Source organism: Rhea pennata, chromosome 3 (genome assembly GCF_028389875.1).
Source record: "Rhea pennata isolate bPtePen1 chromosome 3, bPtePen1.pri, whole genome shotgun sequence".
Lineage (NCBI taxonomy): Eukaryota > Metazoa > Chordata > Aves > Rheiformes > Rheidae > Rhea > Rhea pennata.
Window position 1 is genome coordinate 32,719,081 of NC_084665.1, and position 16,830 is coordinate 32,735,910.

Genomic DNA, 16,830 nt, shown 5'->3' on the forward strand with positions numbered 1-16,830 from the left:
GGTGGGCTGGGCTGGGACCTATGGGGCCAAGTGTGAGCAAGCAGAGTCAAAAGCTACATCTCCCTAAAGTGTATGCCACACAGACGATGTAGACAGTGGCTGATGTTTAGTCCCAAGCTTATTCTCCACTTGAACAGTTTGAAAACGAAATAATTGTTTGGAGGAGAACACTGAGCTCCCCCAACCATCCCTAGTTGTATACATCCAGCTCTGCTATGCTCCCTGAGGTACCAGAGACAAACTCGCCCGCCTTCCCTAACCCTTTTGATTTTCTCTTCAACTATTCCTGAGGCTCCTGCTTTTGGAGTCCTGTGGTTGCATGTGGCTCTTGTCTTTCACTTCATAACAGCAGTGATAGCAGAGCTCCTAAACAAAGAGGAAAGCTTGCACATAGCCTTAAAAACAAGAAAGCAAAGCAAAGAACTCAGTCCTTTAAAAATGTTTTAAGAATGATCTTCCGATGGTGGGGGAAGAGTGGCCTGAAGCTTGGTGTTGGCAGTCCTGGCAGGTTAAAAGATCTAGATTGCGGCCTAGACTTTCTTTGTGGTTTCTCAGCTGTAGCTCACTACAGTGGGACATCTGAGCTGCAAAATTCAGTGTTTGGGCCCTGAAGACTGTTATTTCTTTGAACTCCGGAAGCAATATGGGAAAGCCTGAAATGCATTTCTTTAAGACTCTGCCTTCTGCAGCGCCTCTTCAAAGCGTCTCCCCTGCATTAACGTGCTGGGCATCGTGCCCCCAGCTCCCTGAGGAAGCGGGTCAGCCCTCTGCTACAGCCAGCCGGTGCCGAGTGACTTCCCAGGTGGGAAGTGCGTGGTGGCGCTGGGGCCAAAGCGCCCGCCACCTCCCCCAGCTTGCGGAGGGAGGTCCCTTGGGGGCTGTGTTGGAGTCTGGGTGAGACTCATTCTGCCCCAACAGAGATTATGATGGGGGCGGGGGGAAGTTTATTGTGCTAACTAGACTTGGCTGATTCCCAGAGCGGAGAGGCTAAGGATCAGAGGGCAAGCCAGGGCTCAAATCATTTCTTGCTGCTGTCCTGGCAGATCAAGGATGTCTCCGGGGAAGGTTCCAGGGTCACACCAGAACAGAGCCATGAGAGGGCAGTTGGGCCTCATGTTTCCTAAAGTCCTTCCAGACGCAACACCGAGGACATGGCTCATCCCAACCTGGCACTTTCTGAGCCACCAGTGTTGGTGGCAAGAGTTTATAGGTGGCAAAGAGGGATGTTGGCAGTTGCCAGCCCCGTGCCCCTGTGTGATCTCCTGCGGTGGTGCTGCTCAAGAGCACCCACTGGCGCACGCTGCATCCGCATGCCCCATCCCCATGGGACCCAGCTGCATCTGCATGCCCCATTCCTGTGGGACGCAGCTGCATCCATGTGCTCCATCCCCGAGGGACCCAGCTGAAGCTGGAGGGAAAGCTGAAAGAAACCAGAAAAATTGTCGCTGGAGTGGACCCGTAACGGGCAGCTGGGGACTCGGCACTTTGCTCAGCCCTCCTGCCTGCGACGTGCCAGCTGCACTGGCCGAAACACAAGTCTGTCCCTCAGCCAGCCCAGGTGACCCGGCAGCAGGGCACTCTGCGCCCCGGCACCCGCTGTCCCAGCATGGCTGCTCGCCACCGCTCGCCCTGGGTCGGGTTTCAGGGTTTGGGCTGGTGCACATGCACACGTGTGTGCTTTTAACTCACTCAGCAGTCTTTCCAGGAAATTAATTTGTGTCAGATGATTTGTTTCTGTCCTTCCTTGGCTTTTTGGAGAGCAGGCGGTAGAGGAAGCAGTTGAGTTAAGATGCTGCAGCTCTCCTCCAGTTACTCTGGCCCCGCTGCCACCTCTGCTGAGTCTGGTCCATCCCTTCCTTAGGCAGAAAAGAAGTGAGGGTCATGTTCCTGCTGACAGCCCAAACTTTGGGGCACAGGTGGCAGGAATGAGCACAAAACGCAACTCTGTCCTGGGACAGGGTGCAGGTACCCATCTCCCTCCCTTCTCCCTCGCTCCTGCACTCCTTTGACTGCGTCCATATTTCTATTAAAATACTAGTGAGTCAAACAGTTAAAGCAATAGTGATAGTTAAATTGTCAACTGTGGTGTTAGAATTGACCCTTTTCTTTGCAAAATAGAGGCCTTCACACCTCTCAGATCTGTTGTTTCAGGCTCTCTTCAGACTCAAGCAGACAGCGCTGCTTTAATTAACCATTTGAGTGTGGTTTCCTGCAGGCAAGAGAGCTGAACTCTTCGTTTCACTAATAAAAGGTATTCTGGAGTCTGAATCACTGCTTACAGAACAGCAGATTATATAGTGGCTGGATTATTAAGAAACTGAGTAAAAATGAGAGGCAGTGACCTCCTCTGTGGTCCCCCAGCTTTAACACCATGCTTTGATGCTAACACCACCAAACAGAAAGTGGTGTAGATTATCTATTTGCAGCTTAGGTAATATGCTCACAGCATCCTGCTGTGACCCTGCCAGTCCATGTAAGTCAAGGAGGATCAGTCCGGATCAGCTCACAGTTGAAAGTCTTCAGAAGAAAGGCCCAGATATTACATGTGGTGACAAGACGGTATTTTTTCTGTCTCAGCAGGAATGATCACCCTGCCTGCTTCTGGAGAGCACTGTCAATGTTGGTCTTGACACTGCAAGGACTTCTGGAGACTGGTTTGAAGAAACGAGCACTTTACTGTGCTCAGGAAATTCAAGTGTGGGCCATGCAGTCCTCCAAAACCAAATTTCACTCTGTTTCTTTGAGCTATGGATTTTTTTTTTTTTGATTTCTTGTCCCACATTGCTGTGCCTGGAGGTCATGCTTGCTTGGTAAAACTGCGGCCATATTGCTGGTCCAGGGGAGCTTTGGCAAGTAAGTGGGTGATCTTCCAGTGAGTAAGAGGCAGTTTGCAAAATGCTTTACGTCACTCCAGCTGGATGGCCGTAGGAGGCATGTGTTGACTCAGATGGACAGGTACTACAGTGTCTATACAGGTCTAAAACTAATGTAAACTAGAGAAAAATAGAGGCCCATATGCCGTCTTCTCTGAACTGCAAGGCTACAGAAGCTGTGAATGGTTGAAGGGCAGCTGGGAGGCCCTCCTTGGGGTGTCATTCAGCAGGCAGAAGGTTCCTCCTTGGAGAATGCCTTGGGGAGAGGACTCCAACAAGGGGGCTAGGGGAGAAAACTGGAGTGGTGCACTGATTGCTGCCTTATTATTTTTTCCTCTGTCAGCAACTGTCTATGAAACCCACAGGCAAAGTGTCCAGAGGAGGTTTACACAAAGGATGACAAATAGCTATCGCCCTTACTCGCTTTGCTAGTTCAACGGCTGAAGTCTGCATGGTAGGTCTCGTGGATGTGACCCTGCTGATGATCCCTGGGGATGTGAGAAAGATACCATGCAGTAAGATTTCTTTCCTTTTTCCTCACTGTGCCTTAAAAAAGTAAACAAACTCTAAAACTGCTTACAACCGCTCCCTGCCCCCATTACTGAACGATTAATTCCTTCATTATAACCTTAAATTCTACCATTTCCTAGTTTTCAAGTGGTTACATCCTGAAAAATGTTCTTGTACCAGAGGTTTTGTGCCCGTGTGTGTCTGCTCAAGAGTGGGTGTTGTCTATGATTGTTGTGCTTGGATCTCTCTGATGTCCATCGTTAATGGCAGGGAAACAGCAGGCTATGCCACGGTGGGTTCAGCAGGATGTGTGTGTGTGCATGTGTGTATACGTGTGCAGTGGAGGTACCATGCTGCACATCAAAGGGAAAACAAATCTCTAAAATGTTTAGTTTATAAAGTATATTGTTGTTGCAGTGCAGCCCAAGGTCTTCAAAGGGGCCCAGATTTATTGTCTCGGCACAGTTCAGAGATATTTGTTGCAGATTAAAAATGGATGAAATAAGGAAGGGGGCCAGGCGTGTAAATTACTGAGTAAAAATAGGAGCTGTTACATTCTCTGGCTATATGAATTTGGATTTTGTTGTTTTCTTTTCCCTTGATTTTTTTTTTTACCCTTCCCCCTTACAGTTGTTCTTTAGAGCCAAGGGGTCATGTCTGTGTTTTCTTGTGTGGCCACATGGAGTATGTTCTGACAGCTCTGCTATCTCTTAGGTAAAAACTGAGATTATCCAGGCACGGCTCTCGGAAAGGAAAACTCACTGCAGGCAAATCTGCTTTGCTTTTATTACTGGAGGTACCGTTTAATCTCAGCCCCTGACTGTTTCTCTCCCCACAACTCTTTTGCTGGGAGGAAAGTCATCGGCTCAGTACATGACAAAGAAATTAACTCTCCTCTGCAGCCGCAGATTTTAAAGCGAGAAGCAGCCATCTGGATACTACTCAGCTGGCTGCGTAGTACGGCCCAGAGAGCCTGATCTGTGATTTCCAGCTGATGGCCACGATGAGGTTTCTGTCCCCTGGGCAGGACGTGCCCAGGTGATGGCACACACAGCCTAGCGCAGTGGACATCCACCATCCAGACAAGCTTCTGCCTCATCTGCTCTAGGTGTTTGTGCGAGGCTTCAGCCCACATTTAACCCCTCCAACAGGGACCATTTGTGTCCGATCCTGGTGCCTCGTGGCTGGTGGGGCTGGGGCTGGAGCTGAGAGCCCTGCTTGCAATCCCAACTCCCTCCTTTCAGCTGTACGCCTGGGATGATGGCAGAGGTGGCATGCCAAAAGCACGGGCTGAGACATGCGGAGTAGGAAAGCACTAAAAAGTGACTTATTTTTGGCTGTACTTGCCTACATTGAGCTCTTTCTCACAGTTCCAGTGACAAACCACATGCTGGCTGTATCCCTACTGGGACACTGGCTATAGTTTGTGGGGCTAAATCCCGGATCAAACATTCAGGGTAGATGGAGCTGCTTTCTCTGAAGGCTTGTGCTGAGGATGGAGAAGACAGTCACGGGGTGGGAGGTGCGAGTCCACAGAGGGAAAGTGAGGTGCTGGAGGCCTTTTAGCCAGAATTGGTATGGAGCCATTTGCGCTCAGCTTGCGGCTGTTGGTCACTGAATCACACTGGCTTTGGTTGTTCTTTGAAATTCTCACTTGTCATCAAAAATGTCTGTTTCAGAACGTAAATTCCCCTGCATAGCTCTGAGCTCCTCCTGGTAGTCTAGGGAATTTTAAAGGGCCAAGATTTATAATCTTACTTCCTGTTGCTCCATGCTCAAGGAGGGTGCTCGTGGTAAATGTGAGCCCAACTATGTAAAGTTCACAACCAGGATAGACACTTTACATGTGCTGTGACTGTGCTTGGTGTCGTGACTTCTGGTTTGGGATACTCTGTGCTGGAGGAAGATATGGTTGCCAAGTGCATGAATCTCCCATTAGAGCTTGTCTTGCAGCAATATCAGCTAGCTTTTTGGGAGCCTTCAGCTCGAGGGGTGCCCTTCTTGCCAGACCCCAGGGGTCAAGCCACACACAGTTGTGTTTGTGTTGCTAGTTAATTGCATGGGCGCTCTCACCACATCCATCTTGGCACCTCTTACCTTTGCATCCTGCAGGCAGTTGCAAAGATCACATACATTAAGAGATAGTGGTCTCCAGTGAGGTTTGTGTATAGCTTGAATATCACAATTCTGGCATGTAAACAAAATACTGCTTGATTATTAAAACCATATTCGCTAAAGCCAAGCTCCCATGTGAGAGATATATATGCATTTAATTGCTGTTAAACTTCTGCAAATGTACTTTCAGTCAGGCACCGATATTATTTAACACACAGATCATAACAACTACTGAAACTTAGAGCTGATGCTGGAGATGATTAATCAGACTGGAGTTTGGCCATTTCCCTGTACAATGGATTATCCATGGGCTATTTTCTTCATTTCAACAGCCAGCAGGACAATGCCGTGCCCGTGCTGGCCGACTCCAGCCATCAATCCTCGCTTCAAACTCATCCAGTGGTTTCACTCGAGCTATTATTCTTATGGGAGACAAATGTTCCTCTTGACAAGCTCTCTCTTGTACTGATACCATCAAAGCTTGGTATAGCACTGCAAATGCCAGCGAAGCTCCAGCGATGTAATGGGCCCTCTGCGAAGTGATAATTAGGGCAACACTGCCTTTGCCTTGGATGCCCACCTTGCCTGGTCAGTATATCCTTGACAGCCCTGCTGACTCTCCAGCTGCTCCTTGCTGCCAGCTTAGTTGTTCAGTTCTGCTGATGACATCTGGAGTAAAGACATATACAAAAGACACAAGATTATGTTCTTTTGAGTATCTTCCTGGCCCAGCTTCCTTCTGCTATATGCTATGTTTTGCTTTATTGACTGAAAAGAAGAGCTTGGTTAGAATTAAAAGAAGGTATTTTGCAAATTAATGAAGCCCAAGATATCTGGATCTGATACAGACTCCCCAGGTCTTTTCAAATCCCAGTGTCATCAGAAGACATTTTACAGAGTAACTTCCAAGTCATACTGATGCTTTAGCATAGCAGAGACCAGGCTTTGTTGAGAAAGCCTGGGATATTACAAACTAGTGATTTTCTTGGGCTTTCCAAGGTGACAGTCCAAAGATGGTTGCCTTTGGCTGATTGTGGCAGGGCTTCTCCAAAAGCTGCTGAAGCAAGAAGTCTTGTGGCTTGAGAATACAGAATCATAGAATTGGTACAGTCGGAAGGGACTTCTGGAGATCATCTAGTCCAGCCCTCAAACAAGTGGCCCATACGGGAATCAAACCCATGACCCTGGCATTATTAGCACCGTGCTCTAACCTGACCCTAAATATGAACATGAAGTTTTCTGGACTGCAGCACAGCAACAGCGTCATGGCACTGAGAGAGCAGCTACCTTTGCTGCTGGATGCCTGATTCAGATGTTCCCTGTCACAGCACCATGAAGAGCTCACAGGAAAGAAGGACGATGCACCTAATGATAAACTTCTACTTTTGCCAGTGCTTTGTACCTCATCAGATGAGTTTATTCCACCCCCCCCCCGCAAAAAAAAAAAAAAAAAAAAAAAAAAAAAAAAAAATCTGTGAAAATCTGAGGTACTGTTATCCTCATTTTACAGACAAACCCTCAGAGCCTCAAAAGTTTATTTGTCAAACTCCCAGTTAGACCTACGAGCATTCAGTACCAAAACCTAAGTGATTTGCTGATAACACACTGGAAATTAGATTTGGACCTTCCAAACTTCTATCTGCTGACCTTGACCCAAACCACCTTTGTCTCCCAGAGGACAGGTGAGTGCTCACCCAAGAGCCAGCCAAACAGCTTATGGCTGTTTTATAGGGCTCTCCTTTGACTCCAGCTAGCCTGGAAACTTCTGTGGCAATCAGAGGGCCTGGGAGGCTAGCAGAAGGGGAGACTGAGGAGAAGGGTTATGTTCAGAAGAGATGTAACATTAAAGTCCTGACCACACACAGCAATAGATAGTCTACAACTTTTTTTTCCATAGAAATGGGGTGCCACCCTTGTTGTTTTTGGCAGTTCCCAGTGGGAATAATTATATTGTACATGCCTTAAATAATTCCCTCTTTTGCAATGACAACTGGATGCAATTTCTTTGGAGTCTCACAAATGAAGCGCTTACATTGTTGGAAGCCATTCAGTGAATGCTGCTGTGTTTCCAGAGGTGGCTCTGTCTCAACAGAACCCCATGTGATTGCTAGAAACCTTCCCATAGTCTATCATCATGCACTTTGGGACTCAGTCAGTGGGCAATATGTGAGAGTCCTGGGCAGGATCTTTTTGATAAATTCAAGCTTCTTATTTCTACACTGCAGATTATTGAGATAGCTTGGCTGGGGTCACATATTCTTGTAAGCCAGAATTTGAAATGCAAGCATGAAGTTTTAAAGATTTCATATATTCTTGGGATTTGGGTCAGGAAATACCAAACCAGAACTGAAACCTGCCCTTGAGGTTTGATACTGGTTCATGCTTAACATACATATTATTTTTGCTAACCAAATGCTCCCTGAATATCTCCAAGTAGCTAAGGATGAGTCTCAAGGGGTTTTACGACATGGTTCTGTCTGATAGCAAAGGATAGATATAGCACAGCAGACCTCAACCATTTGTATCGCTCTGTGATTAAAGAGCAGGACTCACTGGAGAGGATTGCATAGGGAATCCTCCATACAGAGGCAAAAAGTTTCAGTGGTTGTTTTTGTGGGGAAATTACTTGGAAGCCACATGCACTGCACATGCACTAAGGTGGGATGTTTGGCAGGAAGAAGCAATATTCCTTTTGGTCTGAAGACATAGGGGAATGAATAAATACTTCACCTCCCCCCCCCCCCCCCCAAAAAAAAAAAAAAAAAAAAGGCTGGAGGGCATGGAGCAAAATGCCCCTCTGACAAAAGAAAGTACCGTCTCTCTCCTGCCTGAACACTGCTCTGTGAAGATCTCCAGCATATGATGCTACTTATTTTTCAGTCTGTTCTTGTTTGTAGACAGGTGGCTTGTGAAGACCTTCCTGCCAACACCTCACCAAAGTGTTCACCACTGAGGACAGCCTGCAACATGCTGCCAGCATGCCTTTAGGTAGCTAATTAAAGAGCACGGTATCTAAAAAAGACCTAATGAAGTTCTGCTCCTGCCAAGCATATGTTTGGATGATCTGTGAAATGTTCAGTGCATGAGGAGAGGAAGGAGGATCAGGAGAAAAGCCAGTGCAGCTAGGACATGAAAAGCAAGGTCTGGAAAGGTAGACAACAGATAAAGGAAGCAGAGGAGGAACAACATGTGTTGTGGTTGAAGGAAGGAGTGGAAGAAAGAAAGAACGTGATTGTGTCTTTTCTAATTTGGGAAGGAGGCCTCACATAAGATAGCTTGTTCCAAATACCCAATTTTTGCCTGCAAACACTCCTCCTGTTCTTGGGAACATTGGAAATAATCACAGACCAAACGTCTTGGTCTCTGTGGAAAACACAGTGCTGTTATCTGAAATGAGTCAGGCAGGAGGACCAGCACATCTCCCCTTGGCAATGGTGGTGTGCTGGTGGCTGGGAGGACATTAAACCCTCTGTCCTTGCCAGCCTCTGGGTTCCTCTGAATCTGGGGGCTTACGCTTCTGGCTGCCACCACTTCTACAGGAAACTGCACTTTTTTCTCCTGAAAGCCTGAGACTTCCTTGGAAATGGCCCTGAGCTTGTGTATCAGTGGCGGGAGGTGAAAGCATCTGAGGCCCCCCCCCGTTCCCCATGGCTGGGAGACAACCATCCACATGCCACCAGAGGGGCTGTGCACCAGGGACGGGGGCAGCCCACTTCTCGGTCAGCAGCTCGTGGTGTGACACTTGGCCTGGGGTTTCATTGCACCTCTGCAATGCCTCCCTGGCCCTGCTTTTGCTTTCCCTCCCCAGGGCCAATGTGCCCCAGGGTCCAGCACCACCAGGGGAGCTGGCACTCCTGCTGACCAGCCACCCATCACTTCAGACAAGGTACTAGTATTTCACAGGCCAGATGTTAAAATAATCCCCCACCCTCCTCTGGGTTTTGATTGATCCCTCCAATTGCCCCAGCTCCCCAGGAAAGGACTGGAGGTCTTTGCTGAGATTAATGAATCCCAGAGCAGGCTATTCATGCCTTCAGCTGTAGGTTGTTAGGAGCTGTTATGGTCTTTTAATGAGAACGTACCCCTCCCCCCAGTGCCCCTCGCTACCCCACACGTCATCCTCTCCCACAATGTCATGGGATTCAACGTGCCTTTCTATCCTCACTTTTTGGGGTGCCCCTTCTGTGCCTCCCACAACCACCTCGTGCTCCTGTGGTGTAGTGAGGTCTCATGGCCATGCTGCCTGGCATAGCCTCACCATCATGCCCCACAGATGCATACCCATGTCCTATGTGCAGGAGGACAGCTCTTGCTCATGCTTGCATGTGTTGCCTCGACTGCGGGAACTCCAGAGAAGTCAGGCATACAGAGCAAAGGGGAGTGTTTTTGAAACAGGCTTGATTTTTGTCTATGACAAGGGATTCCTGATTTAAGGTGGTCCTGACCATATTGCTCCCCAACCTCTCCTTCAGCATTTGTGGCAGTGTGTTGTTTTTAGGGGCTCTTCCTGACTTAGGTGCTAAAGGTGCTGCCTGTTTCCTGAGGGACCAAATCTTGCCTCCTTGGCAGACGACTGCGGCAAACACATGAAATTGGTTCCCCTCCCCCTTGGTTTCCTTTCTCATGGGAGGTGGGGCTCCTGTCCACATATGTCCATCTAATGTCACACTGATACTTGATGCAGCTGCAGGAAGAGAGCTGGAGCCCAGGCAGGTGCCCTTTGATGAGCAGCACCATCCTTCCAGCAGCTATGGGTGGAGCACAGAGGTGGCATGGAGGTACTTTTGTCTTCCTGTTGTTGCTTCCCCCTCTTTTCCTAAAACTGTGATAGTTCCTTAGCTGTCTTTATGGCAGGGCAGTCAGCCTTCCTCTCACCTTACTTAGCACAGTGTTTTGCAGCCTGAGGTTTGTGCAGTTTGTAAGGCAGCCAAAGCTGGTCAGTGAACTGTGTGGAAAACAATATGAAACATAACCTTCCTACACACACATTTTCATGCATGCACTCAAAACAGGTGGAAACACAAAGAAATAAACAGTTGCTCAAAACTGAGCTCAGTTTTTATTTGGATCTGAGTACGACTCACTGTGGTGACTGCACCGTATGATCCCTTGAGTTTATTCAAACAAGGCTGGGCAGACCTTTGACTAAATCACATTGAGAAATGATGCACTGCAGAAACTACGCAAAATTGGCAGGAAACAGGGTAAGCATATGTTCCTGAGTTGAACCAGGTGCTAAGAACCAAACTCTGCCCCGTCAGGTAAAGCGGTATAATGTTGAACGGTGGCCGTTGGCCTCAGAGGAATTCATCAAGGCTGTACTGCACTGTTGTGGGTGCTGCGGGAGCATATTCTGCACAACACTGCAGGCTGGTGCCCTGAGATACTTGTAGGTTAGGATTTACGGAGCGCTGAGAACAAGGGAACAATGTCTCAAACTCCACAGATCCGTAGACCTTTCTGTCTACAGGATGGGAGAGGAAAGGTGCTGACCACACTAAAACCCAAGAGCAGCTACAGGATATGCTGTAAATTGTCTTGTTTGCTTAGTTTACAGGCAAAGAGAGAATTTGGCCCTAAAAGAGGGAGCTAGTCAAGGGGGCAGAGAGCTAGAATGAAAACTGGCAACTACTACAACTTCAGTGCTCACTCCCTGCCTGCTTGTGAGTGAGTTATACTTAACTACATCTGCCCATATCCTTCAGTGCTGTTTGTTTGTTCTTCGGGAGCAACATTAGCTATTTGGTCATCAAAGCATCAAGTACTGGTAGTAAAAGTCCTGACCTAGAAACACCACAGACTAAAATGGAGAGTTCACTCTGCTATGCCCCTCTTTGGTGTTGGCAATATTTGGAGACACAGCTCCATGTAGATGGTGCCTGTGTGGTCTAATTACCCTTCGTTGATACGCTTTCCTGCCTGCTTATTGCATGTTACTTGTCCCAAGATGTGCTTGTGCATCTGTTCTTTATTTCCTGTGTATGCTTTTGTTTTCTTGCTAAATCTGAAAGGAAAGGAGATGAAATGTATTGAAGATCTTGATTTACAGCTTTAGTCTTTCATTAAGTCTGTTAAGAACTGCCTTCTCCTCTCCCCCTGCTCTCTGTCCTTTGAGATAGAAGGAAAACATCCAGTAAAAGCATAGCAAGCTGTAACATGGGCACTAAAACAGAGACAGACCCTTGTCATTTCACAGACCTCAGCAGATAATGGGAATTCCAGGCCCAAGCTGATCCTGGGAATGTTTTCCATGATAAATTTACCCGATGAAGCAGTATCATATGCTCATGATTTGATTTTTCACTAAATTTCTTATGTCACTTCAAAGTTGGTGATAGCTGTGGTGGAGATCTATAGAGCTAGCTCAAGACACAGGTTGTCTAAAGCAATAAGGAAAAGACGGGAGCAAAACAGGGCATCTACCTGAGAAGTCAGCTCAAAGCACTGGAGGTCTGCCCATTTGACATGCACTCAACTGGTCTTTCTCCTGTGAAACTCTGCTGTCAGCTGCCAGTTTGTATCAGTGGAGCAGACCTAACCTGACTCCATGACTTGCTTCAGCATATTCCTCCTTCACTTGCTGTGCTCTGGTCATTGATGATCACTTGTGCATAAGTCATAGTGAGCAAGTGCTACCTAAGGGGAAGGGCAGAGTTAAAAGACAGGGTAAGGAGAGGATGGTTCACTGAGCAAATGTGGCCTGCAACGTACTTCAGGAGGTCATGGCCTGGATTCGACTCTCCTTTTCTCATGGTGAGATGGCAAGGCAGACTGAGCTACCTTGGGACAGGGCCAAGTCCTCCTACTACCATTGTAGGATGTGGCAATGAGGGGATAAAAGACCTCTTACTCTGAGGACTTCCTTTAGCAAACCTTTCTAGTTTACTCAATCCAGTCAGTATCATGGGGAAGAGGAACAGTTAACAGCTGCTGGTCAAGCCAGAAGGTTGCTATATTGCAGCTTGGTGAGGAATAGTAATACGAGCAACTGATTGACTCCCAGCCCCTTGAAGAGTGACTTCTTCTGGGTGGGTAATGTCCCTCCCAAAACCTCGTACCTGGCAACACATACTGCCTCTTAGTTCAGCTGTGCTGCTGGGATGAACAGGACTTGATTCAGCTCGGACAGGAGCGCCTCCAGGGAAGGTCGCTGAGATCCCTGTCCTGTCACAACTGAAGACCTATATGAAGAGTAGCAAGCTTTCACTCAGTGGAAATCACTCCCTAGTTTAGCAAACAGTTTCTCACTTGCATACCTCAGGCCTTGCCTCACAAAGCACTGAAGCATTGAATACCATGGAAATGGTGTTTCTCAGCCTCTCAAAAGATCTTTACCTTGAGTTTATGATGCAGCTCGTCTGAACAGGCTCTACCTAATCACTCATGTTATTTGACACCGGCATGGGCTTTAACTGCAGAAGGAAAGAGAGAGACCAGCTTGTGCCCACTGACTATACGTGGCTGCTTTGACACATCCTGCTGCTGCCCTCCAGGGACTGGTGGCCACGTGTGGAGGTGGGAGCAGCTCACCGCTGCACGAGGCGGCAGAGTTGCCTTAATCCAGCAGTCCTGGCCAGGCCAGTTTCTGGCAGTGGGACAGAGACCCTCGGTCAAACACCTCTGATATTCAATTTCGCTGATAAAAGAAGATGCCAAGCACGTGCAGAAGCTGCTCTCTAGCCCACGGGATACAAAACTCGCGTGCTAGGTTGGCAACCGCAGCATGTTGCTTGGTCAGAGGCAGGAATGCTGCAGGGCGCTGGTGTGCCGCCTGGGAAAGCCAGTGCGACCCGTTCAGGCCCGCGGCCAGGCACGCTTGCAGCTTCCCCACTCCGGCTCGCCCGAGGAGGCTGTCCCAGCTGGACTCGGCCCGTTGCGTGGAAGACCACTGACTGTGCCACGGGACTAAGTGAAATACCATTTCCCAGCTTAACGAACAAATTTGTTATGTATACAATGCATTACCAGCACTTTCAGTATAATAACTGTTCACATGTTGTTTCCCTGCCTCTTTCACAGCTTTTTTTGTGATTCATGCCAGTTGCCCAGTTAACATTTCCAAAAAGAGGTTTTTAAGCCCCAGCTTTCCCCCCCCGCCCCTCCTCCCCTTTTTGTTTGCCTGGTTTATGGGCCTACAAGAAGTGTTTCCAATCATGATAATATCTTCATGTTTTGTTGACAAAAGGTCAACCTAGGAATAAGCCAAACTGGTTTTAGGAAAAATATTTGCTTATTTAGTAAAGGGATGTGTGTTGGAGATCAAATTTATGAGGGTGAAATTGAGTCTGGTTATTTAAAGGATTCTGAAATAGGAGCTTCCCACCCACTCACAAGGGGAAGAACAAGAGCTATAAATTGCTTTAAGTTGAAGGGAATGTAGAAATAAACTAAGTTTCTGTGCAAAAGGTAAAAGTATCCAAAACAAGAAATAAAAAGAGATATTAACAGACAACAGCTTGCTTACTCTCTCACACACAGCACTCATTTCACTCCTTGCAGAAGAAATGTCACAATTTGTCCCAATATCTGACCTTTCAAGTCTACAATAACCATCCTCGATTGGCCAAATGCTTTTGCAGACTCACAAAAGAAAGATCTATCAATTTAGCTGGTCACGTAAATCCAGTTTGTAGCATGTTCTTTGCTGCTTTCTCTAGCTTGACTTTAAAATTTTAGTTCTAAATCATACTCTGCAAACATGTCAATGAATAAATAACCTCACTCTTGCTAGTAGCTCCACTGAAATCAGAAATTCTTTATTGAAATTTGCATGAGCAGTGTCCCTGAAAAAGCACGTTTGAAGATAATCTCCAAAAGACCTTCACTCTCTTCACTGAAAAGACTACCCAGTAGTGTAACAAGTTGTCATCCATCTCACATACAATATGAATTTGAGGAGAGAATGTGCCATATATACACATACGTAGATGTGTATTAGAATAATTCAGGTTGGAAAGGACCTCTGGAGGTCATCTCGTTTAATCCTCAGAAACCAAGACCAACTTAGGTCAGAATTGCAGAATAGTTGGGGTTGGCAGGGACCTCTGGAAATCATCGAGTCCAACCCCACCCTGCTCAACAAGAGCCAGTGAGAGCAGGTTGCACAGGGACTTGTCCTTTGGGGTTTTGAATCTCTCCAGGCATGGAGATCATAGAGCCTCTCTGGGCAGCTGTCCTGATGCTGCAACACCCTCATGGGGAAGAATTTTTCCTAATGTCTTAGTGGAATTTTCCTTGCTGCAACTTGTGACTTTTGCCTCTATCCTACCACTGTGCACCTCTGAGAGTAGTCTGGCAAATATAGGTGTTTTTAAATATATATGTATATATGTGTGTATGTGTATACATGTGTGTGTGTGTGTGTGTGTATTATACATATATATATATAATATATATACAAACATATACACATATACAAATACATCATTTCTTAAGCTTCTTCTTCTATGCATTAGCTACCTTTCAATAGACAACAAGCTAAATGAAGACATGATCTGACTCAGTAGAGCTATCCTTGTTTCTAGTAAACAAGAGGATGGGGCCGAACTCTTCTCAGTTATGTCAAGCGACAGGACAAGAGGCAAGGGGCACAAACTGAAACATAGGAAGTTTTGCCTAAATATGAGGAAAAAATTCTTTACTGTGAGAGTGACAGAGTGCTGGAACAGGTTGCCCAGAGAGGTTGTAGAGTCTCCTTCTCTGGAGATATTCAAGGCCCACCTGGATGTGATCCTGTGCAACGTGCTCAGGGTGACCCTGCTTGGGCAGGGAGGCTGGACTAGATGATCTCCAGAGGTCCCTTCCAACCTCAACCATTCTGTGATTCTGTGAAACTCAGCACGACTGTGGGAAGAATCTGACGTTTTCCCCTTTCTCCTGCTGTTGCAAAGCTCCAGCTGCTTTGTGTTATTTAGACACACGCCCTGTCATGGCTTGGGACATGAAATGTTTTTCCTCTTTAAATGTAATTATTACAAAATACAAATTGGAGCAAGAACTGTAGTTAAAAAAAACCCTTTCTAATCATGTCTCATTGACACTGGTTGCTTGTTAGAAAACACAACAGAAAGTAAAGCAAATCTTTGCAGCTAGCACTGACAAAGACAAGTCATTCACAAAGACTTTAACTGGTTTAGGTTAATGCTACAGTCATTATAGATTTCAGCAAGTTCCAGATGGAGCAGAACTAGGATAAAGCAATGAAATCTCATTCGCTGCAAATTTTGTATTGTGTTTAAACAAGATCGTGGTATTGTTTATAAATGTCCTGAGTCTCTGTGTATAGCCACCATAGCTCAACTCCTCAGGACCGAGGAAGAGCTAGTGCAACATGTTGCTGGATACAACACTTTGCAAGTTGTGCGCACCCTCATTTATAGGCCCTTTACAGTCCTAAGAAGAATGAAGTCCAAATAGGTCCCAGCACAGAGACAAAAGTGAGGAAGTTGTTTGATTGCTGGACAATCTTCTTGCTGGGAAAGCCGTTCCAGATTTCATACCCCTTCTATCCTCAGAAACAGTTCACGTGACCTAGCCTGTGAAGAGAATGTCAGAGAGAAATATATGGCCAGTGCTTACAGGCATGCAGGATATTTCTGATAAAGGAGATTAAAACATCTGTACCTGTGGGCCACATGGCTAATTCTCTCCATAATGAATATTAGAGCTCTTCTCATTCATGCTTTTCTTGTTTTATAAAATGTCAGCGGTTATTCAGTCAGAGCTGTAACCTCTTACCACTGCTTCGTATCCTAAAAAGATTGCATCTTCACATTTGTCTTTGGGAAGCAGTGCAGGTACTAATCCAAGACAGGATTTTAATTACCCTAGTGCCACAACAGCTAACCAGGAAAAATTTTTGGCATGATAACATTGCATTTCCTGCCCATTTCCTATCTCTCAGTGGCCCATCCAAGTATCTGGAAAGCTTTTCTGTGAACAAGTGTTGTCCAAATTCTTCCATTTCCCACACAACAAAGATCCAGTCACCCTCCCCTGCCTGCCCAGACATCTCCCTCATCTCCAGGGAGCCAAGACGCTTGATGGCACTTTTCAATCCAGGCTGCCAAAGCTCTTTACAAACATAGTGGAGTCCTAGACCCAGTAAAGGAGATGAGAGTTTGTCAATGTCTTTCAGAGAGATCATGTTTTCACTTACTAAGTGCTTCTGTGTTCCTGTGAAAATAACCACGTTTTACCAGTGGGCAAATTGGGCAGCAAGAAGTAAGTGCTGTAGGAAAGATATGAGATTGCAAGTGGGTCAGGATAAAAGCTCAGTAACTGACTCTGCTTGGGTCTGAGCCTGAGCCATCTCATACTGATCTACATAAGC